The following is a 9,754-nucleotide window of genomic DNA, read 5'->3' as shown; positions in this document are numbered from 1 at the left end:
GGCCACATCCTGATAAGTAGTTTACTTATCTGATTCATTAATCTACTTATGATCAAGAAATATCATAAACAACAGAGAGGATGACAACCGCCATGCCTCTAGTTTATAATATCGATATCAAATGGTAAAAGAAGTTAAGAGATAACTACAGGGTCTCTACATCTTTAGACTGCTGAAACTCTGTCTTGGTTAGGGGCAGTAATGGTTTGCTAGAACCCACTTACTGTCTGTGGGCCGTGAGCCCGCTGCTAGCTAACGACAGTCCCATAGGATCGTGCACATCGAACATCTGAGTTAGAACTTATAGAATGGTACATTGGAGAGATGAAATTAATTAATTTATTGATAGTAAAATATCAATGTAATTAATTGGTGGTTAATTAATTGATTAATTGATACTTAGTATCAAGGTAATTGATTAATGGTTTTGAGTGTTGAGTATTTAATTGATTAATTAGTTTACGGGATGGAATTAATTAATTTGTAAATTAATGAAATTGCATTCGGTGAATAATTAATTAAACTAATACGTTAATTTATTAATTAGTGTTGTTTGTTTAATTGGGGTACTTAAATTTAATCTAATCATAATTAATTGCATAGAATAAATATTATTGGTATTTATTTATGTAATTAGATTAGGATTGGATTAGTTTTGTAATTAACCAATTAACCCTAAACCAATTAGGTTTAGGAATACACTATATATATAAATTAAAACACTCTAAACCTAATTGAACCTAATACACAAATTCGGCCACCATATTTGAGATAGAAAATCAAAACATTGATTTTCGGCAATATGGAAGTTGGTGGGAAAAGTGAATGATTTTGGTAAAAATTACAAAATCTCTCCAGTTCTTCTTCGTTCTTCGGCTAGCACCGGTTCTAGCTCGATAGCTGTTCGTGCACCTGACTACGGAGATCTTACTATTTTGTGGATTCTTCAGCCGTCTCTAGAAGAGACAATCAGGGTGAGTTTTTACCCTTAAACGGATCCAAAAGGTTTTATTCAATCAATGGTTAACGGACAAAGATCTAGCTATAAGAGATTAGAAATAAATTTTAAACCGCAATTCCGCTGCGCTACAGTTGATTAACTGGCAATAATCCCTAACAGTTACTACATTTGGATCTTTTTGGACCTATCCAGCCACTGAGCATGGGAGGTAAGAAATTTTCCTTAGTTATTGTAGATGATTTCTCTCGGTTTACTTGGATCATCTTGCTGAGTAGCAAGGATGAAACATTTGAGATGTTCACTACACTGATCAAAAAGCTTGAAAATGACAAAGACCTAAGAGTAGCTCACATTAGAAGTGATAATGGTGGAGAATTCAAAAACCAAATGTTTGATAAGTTCTGTGAAACCAATGGCATTGACCACAACTGCTCTACTCCTAGAACTCCTCAACAGAATGGGGTTGTTGAAAGGAAGAACAGAACTATAGTTGAAATAGCCAGGACAATGCTGAGTGAAAATAGGCTTCCAAAGTATTTCTGTGGAGAAGCTGCCCACACAGCATGCTATATATTGAATAGGGCTTTAGTTAGACCCATACTTAAGAAAACTCCCTATGAACTTTGGAAAGGACAAAAGCCCAACATTGGCTACTTTCGTGCCTTTGGGTGCAAATGTTTTATACTCAATACAAAAGATAACCTTGCCAAATTTGATGTTAAAGCTGATGAAGCGATCTTTTTAGGGTACTCAACAAACATCAAAGCATATAGAGTATATAATAAACGAACTCAGGTTGTAGAAGAGTCAGTCCATATAGAATTCGATGAAGCTGACCCTGCAGGAAAGGCAACTCAGCTCACAGAGGATGACCAAAGCTCAACTTCCCCTGACTTAAATGGAGCCGCTGAGTCATCAGCACAAGAGCTGACTAAAGGTAAACACGAAACCGAAATTACCTTTGCTGACCAATCCACTCCTGCAAAGATTGTAGAAACACCTGTTCCTGACAACTCAACTTTACCCAAGGAAATCAAAATCCCAAGAGGACATTCAGAAACATCCAATTGGTTTTAAAATGTTTTTGATTGGCATGCATATTTAATTTTAATCGAATTGATAATTTGTATAAAATTGAATATGGTTAATTTGTGAAATTGGCCCAATAGACCGTGACACCGGTTTAAATTGGGAGAGCTAAATTTTAGATATAAGACGAACCTAAAATTCAGTGGGAGCGAAATTGTAATTTTGCATACAAATGGATGTTAACCGTTTGGGCCTTTATGAGCCTTAGTCACATATGGTAAAATTGGCGATTTCACCCTAAGTAACTCGGCTTAACTTTATTAGATGAATTTGGAATGCCATGATCATGCATTATATTTATATGTCTTACCGTGCAGCGATGTGTTATAGAGTTCTATGGGCCCTAAATTAAAGTCGGTTTGTAATTTAATTTATTTTGGGAAATATGGCCTGCGTGCCATTCTTTCATTAATGTAATTTTAGAATAGGTTCTATTCATAAAATTGTAATTGGTCGTGAAGAAGCCCAGATGGTCCAAGCCCATGGTGGGAGCCTAAGGAGACTTGAAGCAAGCCCGTGGAGATTAGATAGTATATCTAGTTTCACTAGGATGTATTATAAGGCCCATAGAGTCTCTACGTTTATTTTGATGATACAATTGCTTAGTATAACATGAAAGATAAGTAGCAACGATCACCAGATCATCACCCGTGATAATTATATGTTAAAGCCGTATCACTTAATTAATCCGGATAATGAAATATTGAGTCGTTTAAAAGTGCTTTCCAGATTCACACCTCTTCCTCCCAGGTAGTGCTACAGTGTATGACGTGCCCTAGTAGGTATGCTGTAGCAATTAGTGGGCCGTCGAGGGTTAGGATACTTCAGTATGGCTAACACGTGTATGGTGGTTGGACTCAACGTGTATAGCATTAGCTCAGAGCGAGCCCTAAGCACAGATAGGCTAAGTGTCACAAAGCCCATCAAACCAAGAGTCCTCGTGGAGGATTGGATAGTTTATCCTACCAAATCATCAATGGTCGACGGTGAAGCCCTAGCTCGGTCGATTGTTGATGGATTGTGGATCTTGGTCAAGATAGCCAAATAAATATCACCAATACCGAATTAAAATGGATTATTAATTTGATCTTTGGCTTAAGCCCTTTATTCTAACTCTCGTGTAATTTTTCCACGTAGATAAAAATCACCAAGTTACATAAAAGAAATAATGAATGCAACAAGCAACAACTCACTCAGACCACTCCTAGAAAAGGAAAAACTTTCAGGGACTGATTTCCTTGACTGTCCTATGAACTCACAAAAGGTTTGTAGACACGAGTGGAAGGGATCTGTACTAATTGCTACCTTACCAGCCAACAAAGGGAACACACCTAAGGGAAAGGCCAAGTCCAAGTCCAAGGCGAACGCCCAAAAGGCCAAGTCAAAGACAAGGAAGGCGGCAGTTCCTAAAGGTAGGTTGGCCTTGGCAGATGATATTTGTCATGAGTGTAATGAAAATGGACACTGGAAGAACACGTGTCCAAAGCTAAGGGAGAAACAAAAGGCTAAAACTTCTGGTTCTGGCATTTATGTTGTTGAGATAAATCTGGCTATTTCTACATCTTGGGTTTTAGACACTGGATGTGGTACTCACATTTGTTCAAATGTGCAGGGATTGAGAAATAGGAGGTTGTTAGGATCTGGTGAAGTGGATCTTCGAGTCGGGAATGGTGCTCGTGTAGATGTCACACCCGACCCAAAACGGCATCGGGTATGAACGGAAGACATGATATATCAAGTCTAAAAGGCAAACCGGTTTTCTAATATATAAAAATTTATTTGGACTACCTAAAGTTTTATTTAATTATTTGGCTTGAACTCGATAACTCTATCAAGCTTCCTACGTATCCCGAACATCTTTAATCTTTGAATCGGGAATCAAAGCCACGTAGTTCTACCTATTTTAGGTAGTTCTCTTAACTTAGATAGTTCTTTTTAATTATTCACATCTTGTTTGACTCATTAATCATTTAATTATATATTTCACTTTATTACTGTACAATTTTATTTTTCATAATAAATTATTGAGGATAAACTAATATTTAGTATCTCGGATTTATTTGATAATTCGTATAGTATAATCTTCTTAAAATGTAAATATATTGTATAAAAAAAATATACGTAAATATTTTATCAAAACCGATATATTTTATCGAATCCGACCATATAAATTTTTAAACTTGAAAATCATATTATCAAAGGAAATCAAATCACAATCAAATCAATTCACAAATAAATATCGATATTTTTGAATTGACGTTTTTATTGAATTAAACCGTAATCAAATAAATTGTTTATCAAATCTGACTCATATCAAATAAACTATTTATTAAACGAGTTCGTAACCAAATAAATAGCAAACCAAATTCGTAATCAACAAACTTAACATTATATCCATCCTAGAGTTTCTCCCCTTACGTATCAATCCCCATAATAGAATCGAGATATCTCATAATTTTGCCTAACCCGCATGGTCTTACTCAACACTTCTTTGCCATACCCGATAGGTCTTTCAACTGTGTACACAGGCCATGTCCCTCACTGAACATGGGCTTCAAATATAAAACCACCGATCCGGATTACTCTAGATGGATATATATAAAATCATAAAATTACAATATGCTCAAATCTCTTTTCACAATCAATTTTCATAATTATTTCATAACCATAAACCATAAATCATTTGGCTTCCGCAAGAGAAGCACAATTATTCAAATATTCTTTAAAATTGCTCAAAATACAAAATCATTTAAAATCAAATACTCATTTAATATAACTAAAATTGTCAAAATTCATATAAAATAACCGATTCATAATTTAATCCAACTCCAAGAATCAAATTTTCCAAAATATGGTATCGATAAAGTTAAATATTCTTATCGGCTATTTTTAAGCACGAGATTAGTAACTCTAAATTAGCATAATTAACCACTGTTAACATTCGACTCGTTACATTATCATAAGTCTACTTGTACTACTTTTATATTCAAACTCTTGTACTAATTTTATAAATTCTAATTGAAAATTTTCAGTATTAATCCTTCTATTTTATAACTTATTTTAATTTTAACTTGATAGGATTTCCAATAATCAAAATATCCTTATTGGAATATCTTCGGTCACTAAAATATAATTTTTTTAAAACAATATAATTAATTCGGGCCAATTATACTTTTAAATTCGTAACGTTGCTAAAAGCCCATTAATACCGAATTTCACGTTAATAAATCTAAAAGACAACTAGTCTAAAATTTATATGTATTATCCATAGCCGATATATTATTAATCGTAAATCTAAAGAGCAAGTGTCTAAATTTTATATTTTCAATATAGACTTGATAAATCACTACTCCTAAACATGTTAAATTTGATGAAATAGAACTTAACTTACTCAAAATCATACTTATAACATTATAAAAATAATTTAGATCTAAAATACAGTTACCGAAATATCGTCGTCGGTTACCGAAAATCAATCGATATGATCTGTTGACAGTTGATCTGAAACTGATCCAAAACAGAACAAAATCATCTTCCTTTACGTTTTGGTTACTTCAAATCCAAAACAACTAAAACAATTAAAGAAAAACAATTACAAAATCCCATCTAGTAAGCCCTTTTGTAAGTAAATGCCAATATTTATATTTTTTTTATTTTTTTTTAAAAAAGACTCATAAGAACATAAAACCTTTTTTTTCTTTCAGTAGAAACCCAAAAACTTCACAATTTTCATGGTTTTTCTTCCTTTTAAAACTTATAAAACATAAATCAAATCTCCATATGGTTTATAGTAAATTCATTTAGTAAATCATTTTAGCTACCACAATAAAACTTTTCATAACAATAAACCATTTCCAATCAGGTAAAATTTCAATTTTGTTTTTCAAAAACCTCCATTTTTGCCTCTTTCATGAAAATAATATAAATTTCTATATATCCATTTTCTTCTTCATCAAATCAAACATATAATTTCCAAATATCCATAACCCCAAACAAAATTGATATATAGGTTTTTCTTTATAAAGGAATATGGTTGAATTTTTATGGTAAATATTCATCAAATATGGTATGATTCAAATAGAAGAAAAAAAAGGGAAATAAAATAGAAAGAAGATCTAAAATAAAAAAAATTCCCCGTGAGAGGTGAAATTTTCAATATTTGTTCTCTTATGTCCCTCATTTTTCACCTGCCCCCCTCCAAAATCCCTTGGAATTCTCCATTTCATTTTTCAAAGTATCCTTATATTATTATTATTATTATTTTGAAAAAATTCATCACCCATTACACATTATCTACATGCACACTATAAAAACATGCATGGTGACATGTGTAAGGTTTTGAATAATAATTATTATTATTGTTTTTTTTATTTATTATTTATTATTATTTTAAATATAAAATTAAATTGTAAGAAGCAACTATTTTACATGTATATGGTTTTATGAAATTTGAAAAATTTTCTATTGATCCTTTTAATTTATGACATTTTATAAAACTTACCTAAAACTTTTAATTTATTTCTAACAACGTTGAATTAAACCCAAAAATATACTTAAATTCATAATTAATTAACATTATTTATTTCGGAAATCAAAATTAGAAATTTTAGTCACGGATGTGACAGTAGAGGCCTTGGAGATCGGAGATTACACTTTAGAGATGCCTACTGGTTTAGTTTTAGAACTTAGAGATTGTTGTTTTGTACCTGCAATGTGCAGGAACATTATCTCAGTTTCTATGTTGGATATTTCCGGTATTAATTTTAATATTTGACGTGTTAGGATTTCTATACATCGTGGTAATATTGTTTATGGAACCGCATTTCTAGAAAATGGTTTGTATATCCTTGATCTAAAACGTAGTGAATCAATCTATAACATAAACGCTAAAAGGATTAAGACTAATGAACTGAATCTTACATATATCTGGCACTGTCGTCTTGGCCACATAAATGAGAAACGCATAACTAGGCTTCACTCTAGTGGAGCGCTAGGGTCATTTGACATGCAGTCTTATGACACGTGTGAATCCTGTTTAAGAGGGAAGATGACAAAGGCGCCTTTCACCAAAACTGGTGTAAGGGCCACAGAGCTATTGGAGCTGATACACTCAGATGTATGCGGTCCAATGAGCACCAGTGCTAGATCTGGTTTTTTATACTTTGTTACCTTCATAGATGACTATAGCCAATACGAGTATGTGTATCTGATGAAACATAAATCTGAAACTCTTTTGAGATTCAAAGATTTTAAAAATGAAGTAGAAAATCAACTTGGCAAGAAAGTGTTAGGGATTATTGCCAGTTAATCAACTGTAGCGTAGCGGAATTGCGGTTTAAAATTTATTTCTAATCCCTTTTAGTTTGATCTTTGTCTGTTAACCATTGATTGAATAAAACCTTTTTGGATCCTTTTAGGGATAAAAATTTACCCGGACTGTCTCTTCTAGAGACGACTGAAGAATCCACAAAGTAGTCAGATCTCCGTAGTCAGGTGCACGAACAACTATTGAGTCAAAACCGGTGCTAGCCGAAGAACGGAGAAGAACTGGAGAGATAGTGAAATTTGCCAAAACTATTCCACTATGTTGAAAAGTGGTTCTGCCGAAAATTCATTACTTCCCCAAAACCAAGTAATGTTGGCCGAATATGTGTAGTTAAATTTCGGTTAGGTTTAGAGTGTTTTAATTTATATATATAGTGTATTCTTAAACCTAATTGGTTTAGGGTTAATTGGTTAATTACAAAACTAATCCAATCCTAATCTAATTACATAAATAAATACCAATAATATTTATTCTATGCAATTAATTATGATTAGATTAAATTTAATTACCCCAATTAAATAAACAACACTAATTAATAAATTAACGTATTAGTTTAATTAATTATTCACTGAATGCAATTTCATTAATTTACAAATTAATTAATTACATCCCGTAAACTAATTAATCAATTATATACTCAACACTTAAAACCATTAATCAATTACCTTGATACAAAGTATCAATTAATCAATTAATTAACCACCAATTAATTACCTTGATATTTTACTATCAATCAATTAATTAATTTCATCTCTCCAATGTACCGTTCTATAAGTTCTAACTCAGATGTTCGATGTGCACGATCCTATGGGACTGTCCTTAGCTAGCAGTGGGCTCACGGCCCACAGACAGTAAGTGGGTTCTAGCAAACCATTACTGTCCCTAACCAAGACAGAGTTTCAGCAGTCTAAAGATGCAGAGACCCTGTAGTTATCTCTTAACTTCTTTTACCATTTGATATCGATATTATAAACTAGAGGCATGTCGGCTGTCATCCTCTCTGATGTTTATGATATTTCTTGATCTAAAGTAGATTGATGAAACAGATAAGTAAACTACTTATCAGGGTGTGGCCACACACTTATCAATCTCACTTATCAAGTGGCCTGTGATATCATCTCATTATTACATGAGTGGTAATTCCATCACTTCAATATCAATACCAACGTGTTCACCCGTTCACCCAATCATACCCGTATTTAGCATCCTGTTACAGACCTGTTAGGCATAAGTCAAAGTGAACCGGATCCCATATTGATATTATAATGAAATCTGGTCTGAAGATAGTTAGAGACCTACTTAAGAAAACTAATGACACAACCACCATGTAGTTTTCTCGGGCGGATCGATCCAGTCACATGTATACAACATGTACCCATATTCACAACTGACTTATCAAGTGCTATGGCTAGTATCAATTACTACCATACAGTCGTCGAATATACAAGTCTGTGGTCCTAATCATTCCCATGATAGAATGGACTTGGGATATGGTTTTACGATTATCAATCAATGGATTCTCTATTCATATTATAGCACAAGATATAAATGAACTAGATTAATGCCTTTATTAATATAACACAAATAGTGTATCTATGCAAGAATAATCAAAAAGCATAATACAATATACATGAACCAATGCCTAAGAACTAGGGCACACCAACAGTCTCCCACTTGGACTAGTTCCAAGCAGGCATTGCCCTAATCCCTATAGATCTAGTATGACCATCATGTAGGCGCTGTGCAAGTGCCTTGGTAAACGGATCTGCGACATTGTTCTCGGTGTCAACTCTCTGTAATGTAATGTCACCTCTCGCCTGGATCTCCCGGATGAGGTGAAACTTTCTAAGTACATGTTTGGATCTCTTGTGTGATCGGGGCTCGAGTGCTTGTGCTATGGCACCGTTGTTATCACAGAAAACATCAACTGCACCTAGGATAGTAGGAACTACACCTAAGTCAGTTATGAACTTCTTGATCCAAACCGATTCCTTTGCAGCATCGCATGCAGCTATGTACTCAGCTTCCGTTGTAGAATCGGTAATGGTAGGCTGCTTTGAGGATCTCCAACTAATGGCACCGCCATTCAGGAGAAAAACATAACCAGACTGTGATTGTTTCTGGTCCTCATCAGTCTCGAAACTTGCATCAGTGTAACCTGATACTGCCAGCTCCTCTTGCCCATCAAAAACTAAAAAAAGATCCTTGGTACGTTTAAGGTACTTTAGGATAGCCTTAACTGCCTTCGAGTGCTCCTCGACGGGATCTGACTGGTACCAGCTAGTCATGCTAAGTGTAAATGCAACATCTGTCCTTGTACATAACATAGAGTACATGATGGATCCTATAGCTGACGCATATGGGACCTTTTCCATGTT

The sequence above is a fragment of the Euphorbia lathyris genome, chromosome 3 (genome assembly GCF_963576675.1).
Source record: "Euphorbia lathyris chromosome 3, ddEupLath1.1, whole genome shotgun sequence".
NCBI lineage: Eukaryota > Viridiplantae > Streptophyta > Magnoliopsida > Malpighiales > Euphorbiaceae > Euphorbia > Euphorbia lathyris.
The sequence above is the reverse complement of the archived record's forward strand: the minus strand, read 5'-3'. Positions refer to the sequence as shown.